The sequence below is a fragment of the Gallus gallus genome, chromosome 9, assembly GCF_016699485.2.
Source record: "Gallus gallus isolate bGalGal1 chromosome 9, bGalGal1.mat.broiler.GRCg7b, whole genome shotgun sequence".
NCBI classification, from domain to species: domain Eukaryota; kingdom Metazoa; phylum Chordata; class Aves; order Galliformes; family Phasianidae; genus Gallus; species Gallus gallus.
In genome coordinates this window covers 20,982,500-21,004,761 of record NC_052540.1, presented here as the reverse complement: position 1 = coordinate 21,004,761, position 22,262 = coordinate 20,982,500, and the positions used below count along the sequence as shown (strand labels likewise).

The following is a 22,262-nucleotide window of genomic DNA, read 5'->3' as shown; positions in this document are numbered from 1 at the left end:
CTTGCTGTAGCCTGCTCTACATGATTTAAAAATGGTATCAAATGTGCTGTATAGAACAAGACTCACGTCTTCATGATCTTCTGGAATTCTAATATTTCTACTGAATGTCTCATCTGGTAAATAAATCCTGGCAATGTCAGTAGGAATTTTGAATAGGAAATCTGAGAGGACAGATTTGGCATGGTATTCATAGAATCATCATAGAATAGCCTGGGTTGAAAAGGACCACAATGATCATCGAGTTTCAACCCCCCTGCTATGTGCAGGGTCGCCAACCACCAGACCAGGCTGCCCAGAGCCACATCCAGCCTGGCCTTGAATGCCTTCAGGGATGGGGCATCCACAACTTCCTTGGGCAACCTGTTCAGTGCGTCACCACCTTCTGAGTGAAAAACTTCCCCCTAATATCTAACCTAAACCTCCCCTGTCCCAGTTTAAAAACCATTCACCCTTGTCCTGTCAAGAAACCTACAAGTGGCAGAAGCATACAAAGCTATTTTTGAAAATATATTTGCTTTCCATCTGCTGCAGTGTATGATAACTGGCCCTGGTCACACTCTAAACCCCCATGAGAACTTAATACGAGTAGATCTGTAGAAAGCTCAGGGAACAACTGCATAGACTGATCTGTGTAGTTATTTGTGTCCAGGTAAAACACTCATTCCTAGTTCTGGAATGGATGGTGCTGTGTCTACATTGCCCTGACACCACACCGACTAATGGCTGGGTGGGACATGTGGCTGAGCAGTGCCTTGGCCCGTAAAGTGGTTCTATTGATCCAGTAAAAGGATTATTTTGAGACTGAATGTGGCCTTATTCTGCTTCGTGAGCATTTTACTCATCCACGTAGTCCCAGAGGACGACCTGCCTCTCTACTGAAGATACTTTTATGGTTGTCGTCTGCACTGTGGCTGAGTGCCTGCAGCCTTCCATGGCTTATTTATATATTTATATATTTATCCATGTTTTATTTTCACATCACATTTTTCTTGCTCTGTCTGTGGATGCCAAGACACAGAAGGAGTAAACAACTTCTTGAAGATCTCCTAGGAGGTTTATAGTGGGGAAAAGTAAAAAACAAGGCCTAAAAATGCAAGATGAGTGCTGCAATCACTGCCCCATTTTTCTTCCCCAGTGAGGAGTAGAGGCACAGTGTGGGACAGAGTCTTCAGGGACCCAGCCAGGGACCATGGAACAGGACATATGAACCACAATAAATAACATATTCCTTCTGTAAATATATTCAGGGATGAATTAAAAATTAGGCTTTCTCTGAAGCTGTATTTAGTCATAGGGTCTATTACCTTCAGCTCCAGTTTGTACTGCAGGCTTGTATTCGTTGCCTTCTTAAACACCAAATATTATTTTTAAATATAGAAGGAAGTTCCTTTCCCCAATAGATTGTCTAAGCTTTAAAATAGAGAAGATATTTCAGTTTTTATGCTTTCATTTTCATAGACCCAAACAACTGGAGAACAGATGGTTGAGCTGGTAACAGAGATAAAAAGCTCTATAGATTAAACTGTTGCTGGCCATTTCTATTTCATTATTTGGCATTTTGCCCTAATTTTGCATCATTGCATGCCATATAAAATGAAATATTTCTGAAAGCTTTTAAGTTTTAAGACTCCTGTAAAGATACTTTGCCCAATCTCCTATGCAGAATAAAAAAATCTAAAAAGTGAAAACTGACCTGGAGAAGTAGAGATACAGAGTGATGGACTCTCTCTGAAATTCCCAATAAACTGAATATTTTAACTTTGGCTTCTTCTCCTTTCGTTAAAGCCATCTACCCTAAAAAGACATGGTAATATCTTATTCACTGAAAATACTTTTGTTTCAACATGCCTCCCCCAGCACATTGTGGACATGGTTGCCTTCTGTGCCCATTGGTTAACTCAGGTTACCAACTTAGGATTTAAGGCAGTGAAAAAAAGAACAGGTTCTCTTCATCCTGTCATAACGCATGCTTGGTGTTAACTTCGATTGCATTCATTGTGTCTTCAGTACAATCTCTTGCTGCTTTTGAGCCTCAGGTGGTTCATTGCAGCCAGTGTCCACATGCAGAAGGTGTGAGGTTCTGGGATGAAGAAGTCAGACATTAAGTGAGGGCTTTCCTGCATCACTGGCTGCCTCAAAGACAGTGCTATTGTCTGAGATTTGTCAAACATTTGTTTAATGTGTTGACCCAAGTGTTACATTTTCTTAGTGCAGCCACTGTATTAATGCCAGAAACTCTGATGGAGTTGGCAACAATAATCAATTACGCCAAAGCTGCTGCTCTGTTAAAGTCTATAGAGACCAGGTTCAAAAATAGTTTACAGATACCCTTAAAAAAAAAAAAAGAAAGAAAAGAAAAGAAAAAGCCTTCCACTGCCAATGGTTATCTGCAAATACATGCTCAGCTGATCACTAGCTCAGCATGGCCAGTGGTTGGTTGGGCAGCCAGGGAGGTCTGAGCTTCCAAAATCAGACAGCTTCTCCTCTGGTGTCAGTGCTGCTCATTTCCTCTCTTTTCCATAGATCATGTTTTTTAATAATCAGCATGATCTCCACAGGGACATCATTCAGAAATTCTGAATATTTACAGTTTCTTACTTTAATTGAGTGTTTATCTCAGCTATTAAATATTCTTGAGAGTTCTTTCATAAGAAAACCTTGAGGTACTCATTAAAATTAATGTGTGGTTTGTTTGTTTATCTGCCAGAAAAGGAAAACAAACACCAGTATTTCAGATCTACCTGCTAACATGCAAAGGTGGGAACTGTGCTGCAGCAATGACAGGTGCTGTGGAAGTGTGTACACTTTTATGTGCACACTTATATGGGTACAGCACTGACTGAATAACTGGCTAACGTGAGGGATTGATTTTAAGGATACCTTGTAAAATAAAGTAAAAAAAAAAGTAATTAAGGTAATCCTTTCATTTGGAAAACAAGGTTAGCAAGACCTTGAGTCAGAGGAGATGAGGGCAGGAGGCCATGCAGCTTGGTGCTGGAATGCACAAAGACTGGAAGATGCACTAACTTGCATACCAACATAGCAGTCAGTGGAAAGACCAAGAAAGAGGTATAGTGTCTGGGGATGAAATACTTTAGATGAGTTAATTACCTGATAGAGAATGTGAATTACCACTTAATACTGGAAGGATGCTAATGAATTATTTCTTACTTAAAGATTCTTTGTCAGGGCTTTTTTTCCTCCCCTTTCCCAATGAAAGTACTTCGCTTTCTGATCTCTGTCTAAAGCTCAGTGTTAAAAATCAAATGTGTAGGTGCTGAAAGAATGTAAATTGCTGAAATCACAGAGCTCACACTTGATCTAGGAAGTGCCAAAGGTGCAAATGGAGATCAGCGTTCTGAAATGTTAGGTTCTGTCAAGGAGCTGCAAACAGGGAAATATGAGCACTGTGGTAATGAAGCACTTCACTACCTGCATTCCATTGCATGTCCATGTATGTATTTAAGACTGTGATGTTTAGTGAGGAAGAAAGTTGCATACAGAGATGGGAAGAAAAAAAAGACAGTATATGGGCCGAAGCAGTAAAGTGACATTTCAGTGGCTCAGCTGTGCTGGTCCTCAGTCAGGTAACACAGATACTTATTTGTGACATCTGCATTTCAGTACATTACTGGGTAAAATATCACAGTCAAGAATGTTAATAAAGAAAATAGAAAGCATCTGCTATGAGCAATTAATGTATAAGGCAAAGTTGTATCCCTCTTTCCTGCTAAGTTTTTCTAACATGCAAATAAGATATATAAATAGATTGCAGTTGGTTAAATACCGAGATAAAGGTGTGAACAGTATCCTAAGGAACCAGAGAAGAAAAAAGGCTTTCAGAACCAGTTTACAGCTGTTTCTATTGTAGGGGACTGTCTTGTATCAAGGGTACTGTTCGAAGGAGTAGTGCAATCATTACTGGCACTGATAATGCTGTCAACAAGGCTTATTCCAGAATGATAGTGGAAGATAAACGGAGTGTGACAGTCCTTTGAATAATTGGATTGAGAAATACAAAAAAGTAACCATCAATTTAAATAAATCCAGATTGCAGGAAGTGAGACTGGCGATTTCTATTGGTCTGAATACAGAAGAAAGTGTATGAACTTTAAGAAGTTAATTAGCATTTTGAAAATGTAGTAAAATATATAGAGACAGGAGGAATAGAAAATTAGTAGATAAAAACCCTAACATTATGGAGCGGTCTTAGAATAAGTAGATTGAGCTCTCTATTAAACAGAGAAAACATGCATCTATTTTGGATTCTTATAAGAAAATAGACTTTACTGTTTTGGGTTAATATGCTTAAAATAATATGTGAACTTAATTAGTATGGCAAAGTTCTAGCAAAAATTTAAGACGACTGACAACGTCCACAAATGCTCCAGTGCCTTTGCTACAGTTACACATTTGTACAGAACAACAGTGAGATTTCATGGCTGGAAAATCATCTGTGGGTCTTATATTTGTGGGATGAATCCCATTAATTTCCATTAAGACTAAAGAAAAAGGGGCTAGGGTGGAATAACTAGATAGTTCAGAAGGCACTAGGCACTACAACTTCGATTTCAAGACAATTCATTTGCATAATCGGTGCTCATAAACAGTGGGGCATCCATTTGTGATGAATAAAAGTTTATCCTCATTTTAAATACTACTGTTGAGATTACTGAAGTGGAATTTGTTGTAGTTAGGGTCGTTATTGTCAGCATCAGTGCCTCTGTTTACCAGATGCAGACCACATCCTATGTACAAGATAATCTCTCCTGATTGATAGAACAGGCGGCAGACCTGAAGACCTAGGGCTTCATTTAAGAATGTTTTGTGATTACAGCTTCAGCTCCAGTACACTGATGTAGTTCTACTGAATACAGTGCTTAACTCAGTATCTTGACCAGCAAATGTAGTTTGACATAGTGTCTTTCCAAGGACAAAGGGGTGGGTTCCTTCCTTCAACTCGAACCCTTGAATTTTGGAAAACAAGAGTCATTGCTGACCCTGTCAGTGCATTTATTCATAATTAAAATTGAGATCTAACTGTAAATGAATTAAAGCAATTATAAAAGCAATAATAAATATGTTTCCTCTACTGATTATAGTGTAGGTCTGAAATACTGTTTGAGATCCCTGTGAGTTTATGCTCATGAATTGTAGAAAAGCAAAGAGACTGATTGCATGGGTGAGCTGAATAGCAAATAGCAGTATTTAGCTTACTGAAGATCTTATAGCAGCAGAGCTGAGACATTAGTGGTTATTCCCTTGCTCTTGCTAGACAGCACCTGAAAGAAAAGGGATGAGAAAGGAGAATTGCTATTAAAGATTTCTTTTTGGCCTTCTGTGTTCTAGTTCCTTATTTCATTTTCTGTCCTTCCTTTCCTTCCCTTCTCTGCTGCAGCAAATATTGATTTGTGGGCAGGGACAGCAAGCACATTGCCTGTGCACATTCTGATCTCATCAGGGAGGGAGGTGAGCGGGGACAAGTGATCCTTAATGACATTGTTCTGAGCCCAGAAATTATTCTGATATTAGAAAAAAATAATAATAACAACACATCAGCATAATGCTGGAAACCAAACATAGTTATCATTGGGAACTGGAGTTATCGTCCTGCCAAAAGGTGAAAATCTCTAAGTATAACCTCTTTAAGTATTTTTAAGGAAAGATAACGGACAGACAACCAGTCCTAAATTACCCAAAAAGGGTGATGGTCACAATCCAGTTAAAGAATGAAAGACTTGCTTACCTGTCTCAAGGATCAGGGCTGGCCAAATACTCCGAAAGGGGGGATCTCCAGGTAAAAACCCTCCCTCATGGCAGCCAGCCCTTAAATGAGGCATGGGGAGGGGCAGAACCTGGTTCCACCTCTTCCAGTCACAAAGGTGAATTGCTTTCACCTGTGCTCCCAGGGCTGGCTGTGCCTTCACGAGATGCTCAATCATTGGTTCAGGTCATGACTTAGAAATTCCCATACTGTATTATGTGAACCAACCAATACTAGTAAGAAAAGTTTTATTTTTCTCAAACAGAAATGTAAGTAATAAAAAGTTGTGTGTGAATCTAGCAGACCACACGTATGATTCTGTAGTTCCCTCCTACCTACAGGAACACTCCAAGGTATTATTTCAAAAAGGTCAGTACCCTGACACCACTCTTGGTGGAAATGACATTGTTATTTTAAGGTTTGTTGTCTGGTGGTTGTGTTGTTTTACATGGAACTGCCGTCCCTGGGTTTTATTCCATTAAAGTAAATGGCAAAAAGAGTGTTGCCAGAGTGAGCTGCAGAGTGCCCATGTACTGTATGCTGCTGAGGGAATTGCTCATCTGTCATCAGTCAGAGTATGATCCAGATCAGACCTTGACACTTCAGAATTATGACAGCATATGCTGGATAAATGGAAAATTCTTGCTTGCAGCAGAGACATATTTCATCTACTTAAATGTCATACCAGTGTCTTTAGTGTTCACTGGTTCACAGAAGGTCAGGTTCTCAGCTATTTCTTGTATGACCTCACAAAGTGCAAGATTGAAGTCAGTTTCACTGCTCAAATGCTCAACATGATTCAAACATCCATATACAAGTAACGGCGGTCTCAAAACCTTCATGATGAAGTACATCATTGCTAACTGTTCACTTCATTATGAACCCATCTCTATTCCTTGGAAATCTTGTATGTTCATCAGTTTTCTCCATTAGTAATGGCAAACAGAGGAAGCTTTCTTGAGAACCAGGCCACTGAGCTTGCAAAAAGTTGAACATCAGATTATTCTGTCCAACCTGAACATATAGGGTAAGGTATTCTCCTTGGTACGTACTACCAAGGAGAATATATTTGCTACAAGCAGCATTTTAGAGACACATTCAAAAGAGCATGCAGACCAACACTGTACAGCAGTACTCAATTTGTTAGAAAAGAAAGATGTGATTTAACAAGTGCTGTTCTATCTTTAGGCAAGATGACTGTTACACGTGGGAGATGCCCAAATGCTTTGCTTATCAGTCCCCAGCTGCCAACAGGGCTATTACTCTTCCTTGGTTTTAATTTCCCAAGAAAGCATACACCTATCTTCCTACTGATCCCTTTGCTAGGAAGTTGTAGGTTGTCACCTTCTCTTCAGTCAAACTGAATCTTGTGTATGGGCATCACTCTTTGTGTGAACCATCTCAAACATTTAGTATTCATCCAAAAAATTAGGAACCAACCAGGAGAGTGTCATCGCTTCTAGATCAAGAGCTCCAGTGCTCAAAAAGAATAGCCACAGTATTGGTGATTTGAAAGCCAGGTCTTATAGCAGGCAATAAGATCTGTACCCCAATAACCTTGAGAAATTAGTGAAGAAGAAAAGATAAAGCAACTCTTAAGGAAAAAATTCATTAGGTAACACTTTTGTTTCAGATGCATCAATGGATGCGATTAAATTTTTGGCAAGGGCAACATTATTAAACTTTTTTTTCCAGAAGGTTATTATAGCTTGAATTGAGAGACTGGACTACTGAACAACTATTGTCATCGAAACATACAGGAGTAAAGTATGCTGTGAGCAAAGCACAAGCCATGTACAATACTTCATTCAATTGTCTTACATTCTAAAAATATGTCAGGAAAAAGGGGGAAGGAACATTATTTCAGCATGCAATAAATTATGCAGATTTCCCTTTGGAGGCTATTGTGTTGTTGTTTTTTTTCTTTTCTATACCAAAATTGTTTATTTTAAAGAGAACTCAGCAAAATGATACACACTTAGAAGACTTGTTCTCTACCACATGAGATTCATCTCCACAGTAATGATCTGGTGCCACTGGTCCCTGTGCATCTGGATGTAAAGTAGTGAATTATGGAGCACAGCAACACTTCTTGTTTTATGTTAAGTATTTCAAAAGGGTTCTTGGCTATTCATTGTGGGGTGGGATATTGTAGTAGGTGGCTTTGAGCCTGGTAAACATGTATTACTTATCCTTTAGATATGGTTTAAAGAGTAACATCTTGTTTTCCTTTCACTGCAATAAAAATAAAGTACCAAAGGGTTCTTCTGGGATTTTCCCTGGCTGCCAGACTAATTAACCAGTGTGGTACTCTTTGTATCATGACTTTCAACTTTACTGATTATATTTATCAAGGAAGATCAGCAAAAGGATTTTCTGTTGTTTTATTTTGAGGCTTTTTCTTACTTAATTGAGTGAGGTGCAAATTAGATAAGTTCTGGTTTGGGTTGTCTGCCTCCATCTGCATGCAAAGATGTGTATTCTCTCACCTCTCTGCCGCTCCTCCTGGTAATCCACTGTTCACTTTCATTAATCTTGCTAAATCCTGTTCCGTGCGGCCTAGAACCAAACAGATTCACTAATGGAAGTTCAGAAATACATCTGTTTGTGTGAGCATGGAAAGTGAAGGGGAGACATAACCATAGCAGGAAAAGGATCGACAACTGACCTGCAAAGAGGATTCCATTAATGAAATTGAGAGAAACCAGTGTGGAAAATGGCAGTGGTTGAGTTTCAGGCCTTACAGAGATGAGTCCCAGAGCAGTTTCAAATGTGCTGTGAGCCTGAGGAGGATGGTTTGGATGCTTGAAGCTGGTGGTGTGATGTGCTGTTCCATTAAGAGTTCATTTTTGAGTGCATTCATGTGCTCATGGTGTGCTGCGAGCATGGCAGGTGGCTGCCTGTGTTCTGCTTGTGCTTGGTTGTGCGTGTGTCTGTAAGGGTGTGAATCACCCTGCCAACAGAAAATAAAATGCTGGCAAATATTTTAAGAGCCTCTCGTGGAGTATGGACTGTCCAAACTCTCAGGCACAACTGGAAGCTATATTCCACCAATATACAATTCGTTTGCATACCAGTATCCCTAAAACACCACATACACTGCTGTTAAAAGCTTATCATTTATTATACTCCAGTTTGTGGACAGTGCTGTGGTGACTCCATTTTTTTTTTTTTCCCTTTTACTGCAGTAGGCAACAGAAATAAACAGCCACAATGAACCATCTAATTCTGGAGTAGATTGTGTGATACCTTTACCCTTACTGAATTGTCTGTGATGAATCCCAAGTTATAACATAAACATAGCAGTGAAAGCATGGAGGAGCTTCAGGTGTGAAATACATTTGCAGGAACTCAGTTTGCCCCCACAAGTTTTTTTGACAGAAGAGCTCACTGTAGTTTATTTCCTACCTCAGTGGTTTGCAATCTAGTAAGGGACTCATCCTGCCAAACCACAAGGCATAAACATTTTCCTTCTTGTTAAATCTCTCCAGATAGCACCACACCATCCACACAATCTTAGCATCTGCCCGATAATATACACACACTAATTCTTGGAAAGGTCACTTCTGCTCAAATGTTAATTAGATGTTGATGTTGTTAAAGTGTAAATAGGCTAAAAAATTTACCTAGAAAAAAATCTGTTTCTTGATATCATTGTAAGTAACTGTATTTTCTTTATGGGTTATCTATATCTATCTATCTATCTATCTATCTACCTACCTACCTACCTACCTACCTATCGGTATTATATGCATTTCAAAGCTTAATGAGGAGAAGGATTTATTATTATTGTTAGCTTATTTTCTTCTTCTCAACTTCCTGCTCACAAAGAAAGAAGGCTCATAAATTTAGGAAGAACCTAAGTGCTCACTGTTAATCATGAATTTAACTTCTTGTAATCACCAACTTAAACCCTGCTTAATAAACTAAAAATGTTAATAATCTGGAAAAGGGAAATTAAAACAATTAAAGATTATTAGCTAAATAGCCAAAGAGCAGAGGGCTTCTGCATGGAAATGTATGCAGGATAAGGATTGCAAATCCCAGATGATGAAGGAAGCTTAGTTATTCTTTCAACTTTACTCCTCAATCCTTCCCTAATTCTCTGTATAACAGTCTGGATTTTTCTTGAAATTAATTGTTTTAATTATGGCAAATGGCTTGAATGGCTTCTATGTGAGAAAAGAATTAAAACTGTGGATGGTTTAGTGTGGAGAGGGGACATAAAGAGGGCACACGATGGAGCTATACAAATAATGAATTGCCTATACAGAAAGTAAATCTGGTGCTTTCACTTATCATTTCTTATAATACAAGAACCAGGGGACTTATAATGAAACCGAAAGGCAGCAAAATTAAAACCATTAAAGAAAATAAGTATTTACACAAATGCATAATTAACCTGTGGAATTAATTCCCACAAGAGTTCAGTGGAGCCAAGAGCTTAGTGGGGTTCGGAAAAGGATTAGACATTTATATGGATAATGGAAACGCCTGTAGTGGGGTTGGTTGGAGCGAGGAGTATAAAGGGAACGCGGGACTGCAGCTCCTGCTGAGGACAGTGGCAGTGAGATGAAGTGTATAAAGACTCAGGCAAACTGCACTGGCGAATCATGGACTGACACGGGGAGGAGGAAAATGCCTAAGGTAGGGAGTAACCCTTCAATAATTTTTCATTTCCTTTGGGTAAATATGGCCATTTCATTTCCTTCTGAAAGAGATTACACTATGATGAGGTGATGTGAAAATTACATACATTTATTTGAGCATTCATTTTACCCCAACTGAGCCAAAGAATAGAGGTTTTAACATTGGGGGAAAATGAATTCAGAACAAATTGTCTGTTGTTATCATACACAATCGTTATCACAGCATTCCTGCAGAAATGTATAATAAATAAATATAATTCATCTTTGGGAACCAGATTAATTTCCACAATCGGATGAGATGTGGTGTAATGGGAGCTGTGTGGTCGCAGTGTTACTGGTACTGACTTCCTGTGCATGCTGTTCTGCCCATCCTGTACTTTAGCATATCGAATTTTTCCGAGGCTTTAATGTTTTAAATCCTGTAATAACATAATTTCTGCAGACATAAGTTGTCCACAGTTCATTGGGTTCCTAAAATAATCCATGTTAGCTTTTCTTGTCAGGGATCTCTGCCAACATTCTGAAGACCAAGGCAATTTGATGACCTACATGACATTATTATTAAGCTCGTTTCCCCCTTTGCTGCTAATAATGTTACCCAAACTAGGTTCTCAAAAGCTCTGTATCTGGTGCATATGGGGACTTGTTCTCTCTAAACACAGATGTTACAGAAGAAGATGGGAAATATAGCAGACATATGGTAGGTTGGACATGGATTTCCATTTCTATTTAGTTCATTAGCCTTTTCAGGATCTCTGCCAAAAGCAGCGCAAGGTGTTTTGACCCCTGCATTGATGGTCTCCATGAACCCATTTCTGTGAGTAGGCTTTCTAGTTGACCATCATTATTTTGTATCAAAACAGGAATTCCACCTCAGCACTGCAAGGTGTTGCAAAAGGCTTTTCGTTCATGCTCAATTGATTTTGAAGCAATCTTAAATGTATCCCAGAGCATTTATTTATGACCTATTTCACTCTGGGTGATACTTACAAGCTCTAAGAACATGATGGATATGATCTAAAGTAGTTCAGTAGCTTCTTTTCCCCATAGCTGCACGTCTAAACTGCAATCTGTGTTACTTTCCCAGTAAAACAAAGTCTGGATGCCATCACCAATATTTTGCAAATATTTTAACTTCAAGTAACAAATTACTTCTGCATCAGAAACTGGAAATCTGACTCACAGCTTTAAACTATTGCTGATTTTAAAGATTGTTTTATGTTAACCAGCATTAGTATTTATGGTTCACATTGCTTGGGTAGTTAGAAATAAAAGTCGCTAAGTACTTCAACCTACAAGCTTTCCCTGGCTTGGAATGTGATGGTTATAGACAAGAAAACACAGTAATTGAAAACTCCTTCCCAACCTGCTGTACTGCAGTCCGTACCACTCAGCAGCTGCTGTGAGGACACTTTCCATCACAGACCTCGTGGCAGCGCTTACTTTCCAAGCTGCCTTCTTCCTCTCCCATGCAGGGACATCACCTTTGTGCCTCCACCTGAACATCTGCTGGCTTTGTAGCCCACACTGCAGAGTCACTTCGATGTCTGCAAGAGGTGCCTTTAAACTCCGTGTCGTTCTCACTTCCAGCTACCAAAAATGCATCAGTAGCACCTTATAAGTTATATTTATACACAGACTGACATTGTCTAAAGGAACACGCACAGCTGAGAATCCCTTTAGAGCATTGTCTTCCTTAACATGTCTTTTATGTATTCTTTATCTGAGAGCTGCTTTTGTAATTTTCTTGAAGCTGAATTATGAAAGAATTTTGATCCAAACGAGTCACTGTCCCCCTAGATAGGATGCAAGAAATGTTAAATATTCTTATGTAGTTTGCAGATCCGAAAGTAAAATAAATTCTCTTCCTTTAACGCCGTTCCTTCCTTTGTATTCTGATGACTCATCTGGTGAAGCATTATGGTGCCAATTTCTCTCCTTTTCAAAGCTAACAGGTGTTTCTTGGATTTGCCTCATCTGCTACGAATCACCGTTGAGTCCAACTGGAGATTTTCCCTTCAGCAGACAGGCAGTGCCCTGCACATTGGTATTCTGCACCTGCTCCCACCATGCCCAGTCCATCCCCAGTATCGTAGTTGAGTCTGGCTGGACATCTCTTGACAGCTGGTTCATCAGATCCACATCATTGTTTGTGCAGGGTGGATTTATTGTACAGAGAGCCTGGGGCACCTGTATCTCATTATGTAAATGCAACCACTCTGTCCTAAGATGTTGTTTACTGTTGGAATGTGATTACAGGCAGGTACTGGTCCTGAATTGTTTCCTTTTCTGAGAAGATCAGCGTTTGAGAATGGTAACATCAACAATCATCCTTAGGCAAAATGTTTTTTTTTTTATTTTTTTTACAGTGCAGTGAAAGCTTATTTTAATAACTTTCTGTTGCCCAAATTCTCATCTTTTTAAAGTTAAATGTTCTGCCAGAATGAGATGAATGAGTCGTCTGTTCAAAATACACAACACGCACAAGTTCTCATCAGTCTTTACTTTGGCAGACAGTGTTTACACGCATCTAAATTCATATGGAGCAAAACTGTCCCCATTTTGCTGGAAATGCCAAACAGCATTTGACGAATGTTAATTTGTTTTGATCTAATTGCAGCGCAATATTTTATTACCAAGATGCTCAGACCTAATTAAAATTATTTTGTATTTATTAAAATCTAATGGAAAACATCAGGCTCCCTTACTTGTGATCTGATAACCAAGAATCCAGTTTAATCAGCTCCATTTGAATCTGAGTCTATTGGAGCAATAATTGCCATAATGCACATTAAAAAAATGATTTTAACTAAAACGTGAGCCCACATTTTCAGCCGAGCAATGGAGAGACCAAACTTGAAAATAGTCTGATATGTCAGTTGCCAATTCCATGCTCGTAGAGAACCAGTATGAATAAGACTCGAAAACCATTGCCGTACTCCCCAAATTTCATCAAGCAGTGGAAAAAATTAAGCAAGGTAAAGAAGTGGCCTAGTGTACATATCTGCTACCAGACCCATGATCATAATTACTATATCATTTTGAGCTGTTTAGGATATCCCTATTTTTCATTTGTTAATACACCACTGATCCTGCAACCCATTTTCACTGTGGCACTGCGAGTGAAGCAAGGGGGATTAGTCTCACAGGTCTGCTGCTGCTGTGTGGCCATCACAGTGACCAGCGCAGGTGCTTTGCAAGTTTATTACCAAAATAAAACTACTTGCAAGGTTAATTAAAAACGGAAATATTTCACTGTGGTCTTAGCACTCTGAAAATGTGCTGATTCAGACAAGAATACGGACAGACTTACTACAGAGGCTGACTAAATATACCTTAATTATTATATAATTTAATTCAGTATAAATAAGGCCTTCTTGGTATAATGGCTCTCTGCCATTTGTGATTAATTTTTCATTAGGCATCAGGCCATGAAAGCACTTAAGCAGGTGCTCAATTTTAACCACTTTAGTCAATTACACTTAGAATTAGGCATATGTTCCAATGCTTTGCTTGACTGAACTGCTATTCCCCAAACCCTAGCTGACCTACATGTACGTTGTTTATATCAGCAAACGTTTTTTTTTCTGTTTATTATCACTAGGGATTAAAAATAAGAAATTCTACTATTTTATCCCCCAAATAAATGCAATCTAAAGAAGATCATGTCCTTTATTAGAGCATGCAATATAGGTAAAAGGACAGATTTCCTAAAACCTTGTTTCTCTTTCATACTTAGGCTATCCAGGTGGCAACCACCTTAATGAGTTACACATTAACAGTCTCCAGTCATATCCATATAACCTATATGCCTGCTGACAGGGGGTGAAGTTTTCTAAACCTTTTTTTCCTGTAGTAATACATTAGTAATGCAATAGTTTTACCACTCTGCTTATGAGCTACAAAATATAAATACTACCAAAGTTTATCTACTTAGTGCTGTGCTACTTGTCCAGACTGCAATATTCTTTAGTTTTGTTCATGATAACATCAAATAAAAGAGCATAAAAAACTTAGATTATTCTTTTTTAGATTCAGATTTAGATTTCTATTTTTTTAATAGAGATCTTGGCTCATGTTGTTAGCCAGGCACTGACCAGCCCTCACAACGACTGCTCCCAGAAGCTCTCTAGAGCTTTCAGTGGGGAAGTACAACAAAATCTAATACATTTTGGAAAGCACTTAACTATTTCTGAAAGACGCTTGCTTTTCCAGAGGAATTTATATTATCTTTATGTAGTATTGCTACCTTATAAAATCTATTTTCCCCAACATAGAGAAACTACCTTAAGAGAACATAACGTTGATAATATTGACTCAGATTTTCAGCTCATTATGAATGTTGTTGCTGAGAGCCGTGGTGTGTCAGTGCACAGTCAGATCTGTGCAGAGCTACAGGGTCAGAGGAAGGATGTAGGATTGTACTTGTCACAGCCAGAGAAACATCAAATTATGAGAATAGTTTATGAGATACCACAAGGTATTTCTTCAATGAATGATGATGATTACATTCATTTTTGTTGCCTTATCAACCCAAAGGACTAACTGACACATCAGGCCCAGCACTGCCAGCCAGTCAGGAAAGGGATTGCCCTATTCTGCTCCGTGCTGGCGTGGCATCAACTAGAGTAGCGGATGGAGTTTCATGTGCTACAGTTTAAGAGCATAAAACTAATAGAGAACACCCAAAGGATGGATACAAAGATAATAAAGGCTCTGGAAGGCAGGTATATATATGAGGAGCGCCTGAGATCCCTTGGCTTCTTGGGCCCAGAGCAGAGGTGGCTGAGGGGAGGCCTCATAGCAACCCACAGCTCCTCACAGGAAACAAAAGGGCAATGAGTTCTGTTCTCTGACAGGACCATAGGGAATGGCATCAAACTGCATCAGGGGAGGTAGGGTGAGTGCCAGGGAAAGATTCTGCCCCACAGGGCAGCAGGTGCTGCCCAAAGTTGACCAAGTTCAAGGGGCATTTGGACACCACTCTCAGACATAGAGTTTGGATGACTTTATGTAGCCCCACTTCTGAAGGGCCAGGAGTTGGACTTGCTGATCCTTGTGGGTCCCTTCCAAATCTGGATGTTCTGTGATTCCAATATTGACTTCCTCAGACTTCGAAAATTGCAGTGAGGCCACACCTCACCATCCCTGCTTTTCTCTCCTTTCCAGGATGTTGTATTAAAAGCTTGTCCTCCATTTGTACTTCCTCACCCTATGGTTCTTCTCTGCATCAGTTGCTGCAAATGAAGGAATGGTGCCTTTCAGGAGACAGCCACTAAGTATAGCAAAACCATTTCAAAAAGGAGGTTCAGAAAAAGAACATAATTGATTTCTAATTGTGTTGTATGGGTAGAAAGTGAAATAAAAGGCATGGATCAAGTTACAAATGGACAATTTGTCCCTGAAATGATTTCACTGTGGTAAGAGGCACAGAGAGAACTAGATGATTCGGGATATATTTGCTGCAGCTTTAATGTTTTCAGATAATAATCTTCATGGTAGAAGAAGATGGCTATGTGAAGGGCAGCTTTTGAAAATAGGGCTCAACCAATTTTATTTGCAAGTAGCAATGTCCCTGGAGGATTTCAGATGAATCTGAAGGGGTTTCTGCTTTTCATTTTACTGAAGAAAGCAAAGGGATTTATCTAGCTTGTAGTTTGTAGGATACCTGCACTAAGGATTCCCAATCTCACACAGAGGATTTTGCAGTCAGAAATGAAAGTTCAAAATGATTCTTGCTCAGCAAGGAAGACCTTCCACATTGATAGCAATTGTAAATACTGGACAAATATCAGTCACAGCCTGCAACAATTTACTGGAGGGTTCTATCTATTATAGACAAGACTGTGTCACTTTATTAAGCTATCATTGCATTTGTTCTCCATTATGAGGGAAAAATTAAGGTAGTGGTTCAAGGGGAGGAAAAATGAAGTAGGATATTGGAGGAGATGGCAGCTAGATAGGCAGATACTTTGGTCTGCATTAGGTGTTAGATTTTGATGTTGCTGTTGCTGTGTCCTTAAACTGTAGGGAAAGTGTTTCATTTTACTTAAGGCAAATTTGGGGTTCTATTTGGATGACAACAGATTGTGTATTCACATAGTTTAGAAGTCCATATATGAGATTTTATGAAGCACTGTTGTCTGAATGGATCACAGTAGGCAACAACAACAGCTTCAGCAAATGAGTGGTATTTTTGTTATTTTGATATGAGAATATGGGCTTAGGTAGTATCTTTAAAACTGATATTGAAAATGAGAACTGCTATTTTCTTCATTTAACATAGTCAAAATTATATACAGATATCTGGGTAGCAAAGTTCTGCTGGGTTCCAGCTCGCCTTCAAGAGGGTTTCTTAAATTCTTTTCCTAATAAAATCCTGAAATCATTAGTAAGAATAAGCACACAGTTCCCACTTCTAGTCAATATAAGGAAGAATTTTGTAGTGGCTCCTGCAAACCATGGCTCTCTGTTCCTACTGAGGACATCGATCCTTTGATATTCCAGTCTCAGCAGCTGTCTCTTTGTCTTCCTTTTTCATCTCAAAACAAAGTAATGTGTTCCTCAACTTTGACCAGTGAGACTAGCTGTATTACAGGAGGGCTAATCTTAACTGTCCAAGAACCACTGATACTAACAAAAATATGCTCCAAATGAGACATTTATACAAATCAATGTACATTAAAATGTATGGTGTGCCAAGGCAAGCCAAGAACTTGTTCTTTTATCATCATTACAAATAAAAGATTAAAAATTTCTTTTCCTAATGCAGAAAAGCATGTTGAAGGAAATGTGACTCGAGATTGTAACAGCATTTAAATCATATTAACTATATATATATAAACTATATATATAAAAGGCAAGCAAACAAAAGATTTTGTGGTCTGTTTTGCCTATAATGAAAATAGCTTTTAGAGAGAGATAGGGAGTCCATGGCTTGGGAAGCACTCTGCTTTTAGCACCAGACATACTGAGCTGTGGTTGTATATCCACCTGGCAGCATTTCTCTTTTCTCTGTGCATCTGTGATGTGCTTACTGCCACGCCTCAGCTTCAGACAGTTCTAAATGTCAAGGAAAGTTCCAGATGTAAATAGGGAAGCTGTATTTTGATAAGAAGAAAAACATAAGCAGAGGGGAGGAGGAGGGCTTCCCTGATGCCTTGTGTCTGGTTAGCTGCCAGGTAGCGTCAGTGGAGTGAAGTGCTTGAGCTGCCTGCAGCACTAGGACTTCTGTCCCAAGATTCAAGAACCTTTTGTATAAAGAGAGTATATATGTATGCTGTATAGAGAGTTGCTATTTGTACTCCTTTGTCTATCGCATTTTGGGTTTCTTTTCTTTTTTTTTGTCTCAGATACAACCTTTTTTCATGTCCATTTCTTAGGCTTACAACAGTCTGCAGGAATTTCAGGGTGAGCATTAAGAATACCATGTCAGAAGAGCATAAACCACTTTGTAACCATGAGATAAGACTGCTTTCTAACTAGTTTATTTTCTGTAGAGATTTAAACTAAAGAGAGCAGAGTGCAAAAGAGTAGTAGTGGCAAATCCTCAGCAGCTCTGAAGATAACTCCCTCAGAAGTTGTAATCCCACTGACATGGGGCACAGGGTACCTGCAGGAACAGCTGGGATCAGCCTGGGGTGCTTAGGCAGAGGCTGTGAAAAGAATTTGGGCAACCAGTGCCATAATTACACAAGCAATTATACTAGTACTAATTTCCTTCTCAGTTCACAAGAGAAATCCAAAAGTGGCTGAGTCTCAGAGCAGTCCTGCTTCTTTTCTTTCCAAGTCCCTCTTGCAACATTCAGTTTAAGTTTAAAGATAGGGTATGTGGATGTGACTACCATACCACCAACTCCTTTATAAGAAAACCCCAGATTTCAACACTTCTTCCTTTGCTTTTTGTGTTATCTGCAACCAACCACATGATTAAACAGTGCTGTGCAATGCAATGCATTCTTCTTATTTTGACTATTCTGTCTATCATTTTGATGGAAATAAGAGATTGCATGATGAGCACAAACATAGGAGTATTTCACAGAGCCTGGTAATAGGGCTTTTACTGTCATAACAGCAGCTCCTATGCACCACTTGGATTTCAAATCATCTCACCCCTCCTTTGCTGTGTTCTCTCCACCAATGCCCCCTGCCCTTGTTAGGAGTCTCTCCGAGCACTCTGAGCATCTCTTCCCTTCCAGGAATTTCTAGGAACTTTTCATCAGCTCAGTTAGGCCCTTCAATTTTCCAAGCCAGCAGAACAATTGCTTCTCCTGCTGGTAATATCCCCAGGAACAGGCAAAGGTCAGGGAATGTAAACCTTATTAAATGCAGTAGAAATTACTCCACTTGCTTAGAAATCCTAAGAGATTCAGACTGCTGTGAACAACTTTTAAGAGAACCAGAAGATGAATTTTGAGTAATTAAGACATGAATAGCCTGATACATCTTTACTTAGATTCAAGAAAGGGAAAAATTAGGTGAATGTTTGCTGGGAATTGGAGCAAAAGGCATCATGCAGGAGAACACAGTTCCTCTTGGAAGTATGGTTCTGAGAGAAGCAGGTGGGCAAGGTGATCTCTGGGAGTGAAAATAAAACCCAGGTGATCTGTATGGGACTTCAGAAAGATAACTTAGCTTTGATTTTATCCTACTTGGTTTCTGTAGCCAAGTCTGCTGGTCTCTGCTTAGCAGAGAATGTGCAGGGTAGCAAAGAGACAACACTTTGCAATGCATTGTGTGCATTCTCATAGCGAAGGACATTGCTCTTTCAGCACAAAAGCAGCTCCAACTGCAGCTCTCCTGACTTAATGCACAAGAAATACATTTTATTTTTCCCCTCAGACAATCTGAGCATGAGGTAGACAGAATGAAAACTAGAGAACCACCACTGCTTTTAAATCAGTATGCTAACTATGTCAAATAGCCTATACATATTAAGTGGTGATTCACATTTTATTCATTTTCTACGATATGCTGACATTCATACACGAGTTAGGATGCCGATATCCTTAGGCTCCACCACTTCAAATAGTGGGGTGAGAAGCAATTTTCATACAAGATCAAATCTCAGAGCGGTAAGCTACCATTTGATGCCAGGAATTTGTATTAAAGAAAGTTCCTTGTTTATTGTTTTCCATAGAGATTGTTTTGTGTGAAGCACTGCATCAGAAGATAGCAGTATGAGAATGGAAGAAATTAATAACCACTCATAACTGTATTGGCAAACTATGATCATATATCTGTGGGGAAGTTTTCAATTCCAGCATTTAACAGTTGAGGTGAAGCAACAATTTTAAGCACTGACACAAGGCAATTATTCCAAAACATGCTCAGAATTTTTGAAGGAGGATATTAGGAAGACCCTAAGGTAGCAAATGTTTTAACACAGATCCCTTACAGAGGCTCAAGGGCAGAAAGAATTAGTAGTTCATCATATCTTTTGCATAGAAGCAATTTCACTTCCAGCATACAACTGAGGAAGTGCAACATAAAAGAAGGCATTGAAAATATGGCAGTTATATAACAATACTGTGTTTTCTTGAGGTAAAATGTATACATCATCCTAAGCCCTGCAGTGGAAAAGTGGAACACACATTGCCAAACACAAGTAGGAAAGACATTAAACTGATGAAGAGACTGTGTTAAATGTCAAGAAAGCAACTCATAACACAGTACACAGACGAAGAGAAGAGCTATTATGGGTTCAAAAATAAGAAATGTTATCATTAATGGGATTGACTCTACAGACTTTCTGACTACCAGATAATAAAAATAAATTAGAACTGTTAAGGCATAAATTTTATTGTAGGTGCATTGCTGTTTGCTGTAACTGATAAGTTATTGCTCCTTTAAGCCACACAGTGTGACCGCTTGCTTGTAAGAGTGTTTCACATTGTTTCATGTCAGTTCTTACATTTATTGTCTATTTTAATGCTTGACCCAGTTGATAATAACATATAGCCACGTAATACAATGGAAAGCGCAACGACAGCAGGGGAGCAAGATCCCAAGCCACAGCAAGTGAGTGCTCACTCAACCACAATAGTGGTGGGCACATAAATAAGGAAGAAACAAATAAAAGTTCTTACCTTTGGAAAGCCTCAGGTATGCAAGGATCTCCAACAAAATAGCCTCACCTCCACTGCCAGCCCTTAAATGAGGTCTGGGAAAGGGTGCATCCTGGCTCCAGCCCTTCTGGTCACTCAGGTACATTGCATGCACCTGAGCTCCCCTAGGATAGCCCTGCCTTCCCACCAGGTGCTCAATCACTGCTTCAAGCCCTGACTTAGCATTTCCACTACAAGCTTAATATAATTAACTGTTTCAGCATTAAGATTACCTGTAAGAGCCAACAAGTTATGTTTCAATGTTAATCAGAGGGTAACTAGACCTTTTTATTTTGCATTTAAGTTATTGGAGATCGAAGATGAGTAAAGTGCCCAGCAGTACAGTGTTACTAAGTATTTGTTTGGTCCAATCTAATTATTATCTACAATTCACAGTAGAGCCTAAATACGTAACAAATTATGTACTTATACTAGGGCTATAATTAAAAAACAATCCCAACACAAACATTACTATTTACAGTTTAAAATAAAAGCTTGTGTTCAATAATGTTATTCTGCTATTTTCCTGTACTATAATTTCTCCTGAAAGATTCCTGTGCTCTGTAATTTCACAGTGCTCACCTTCTTTGTTTGATTTTTTTGTCTAGACTACTGTTACTAAGTTTGTTTTGATTTTTTAGGGTAAATGAAAAATATCTATGAATCCTCTGGTAAGAGGAACATATCTGAGAGGTGAATGTCTTCCCCAAAACAAGGACTAGTTCTAAATATGTTATGATGCTGGATGATTTATCTTGAGGTCCAAACTACTCTCAAAGCAATGACCTTAGTGTAAGCTATGCTGATCCATCAGCCCCATGCACCCTGAAGGAGGGGTTTCAAGCAGGAAGGCTGCACCCAGAGCCTCCAGTATTGCACCTTCCCAATCAAAAATACCGGAATTAGGGCCTGAGTGGATATTAACAGCAGAATGTTTGGATGTTCAGGTTGCAGCAGCTGCTTGGGAATCAATGGTTTCCTTTCTGGCCCTGGGACAAATCCAGCTTCTTCCCCCTGCACTCCCTGTGGAATTTCTTTCTGTTGAGAGCAATCAAAATTGCCTCCCATGATTTCACACAGTTTGAAGCACAGTTTACAGTAATCTTCATTTAACAGCCTCTTCAAGACTGGTCAGATTTCCAGCTAAGAAGCTTTTATAAACCTCAGCTAATGCTTTCTGTCTCAGAGTGAAGAAAAAGATTTTGCCACCCTTGATTGTGAGATAAATGGATCAGATATTGTTTTTCATGAGAGATTTCCAAGGATTTTCACTCACATCTTATCAGCCTATTCCCTTGGTTTAAAAGGTGATGCATTAACTTCTGTGTTCGAATATTTTATATCACTGCACATTATCTAGTCAGTGCATTCTCTCAATTTCTTCCTGGCTTCATTTAATTGCGATTGCACATCTCTTATGCCTCCAAGTGACTTGCTGTGATTTGTTTATCTAATCACAGAAGGGTTTGTTGGTTTTCAGGAGCACTGCTACACTGCTACCTAAAAAGATGCACTTGCTTCTATATTTGAATGCATATTTAACACTTCTGGCCCCATTACTTTCCTGAATAATGGTCCAATCTTGCAGGGACTTTACTGAGTGTTAACTTATTGCAGTTTGTGGATTCCTTCTCTAAATGTTTTTAGTGCTGAGACATAAAATGCCTAAATACGTGATAATCTTTAGGACAGAATAATATTTTTCTTCCCTGCTTACTCTGAAAGTGTACCGAGGTGAAACTA

At 39.1% G+C, this 22,262-nt stretch overlaps 2 long non-coding RNA genes across 4 annotated transcripts in view; one reads left to right on the top strand and one right to left on the bottom strand.

Annotated features, from left to right (window-relative positions):
* LOC101749407 overlaps positions 1–22,262 on the top strand; it is a 229,987-nt gene that overhangs the window by 148,029 nt on the left and 59,696 nt on the right. The window lies entirely within an intron of this gene.
* LOC124417098 lies at positions 383–5,799 on the bottom strand. Its single transcript, XR_006930975.1, has 3 exons — positions 5,747–5,799; positions 5,218–5,282; positions 383–2,080 (listed from the first exon to the last, which is right to left on the bottom strand). It is a non-coding gene; the product is annotated as an uncharacterized LOC124417098 (long non-coding RNA).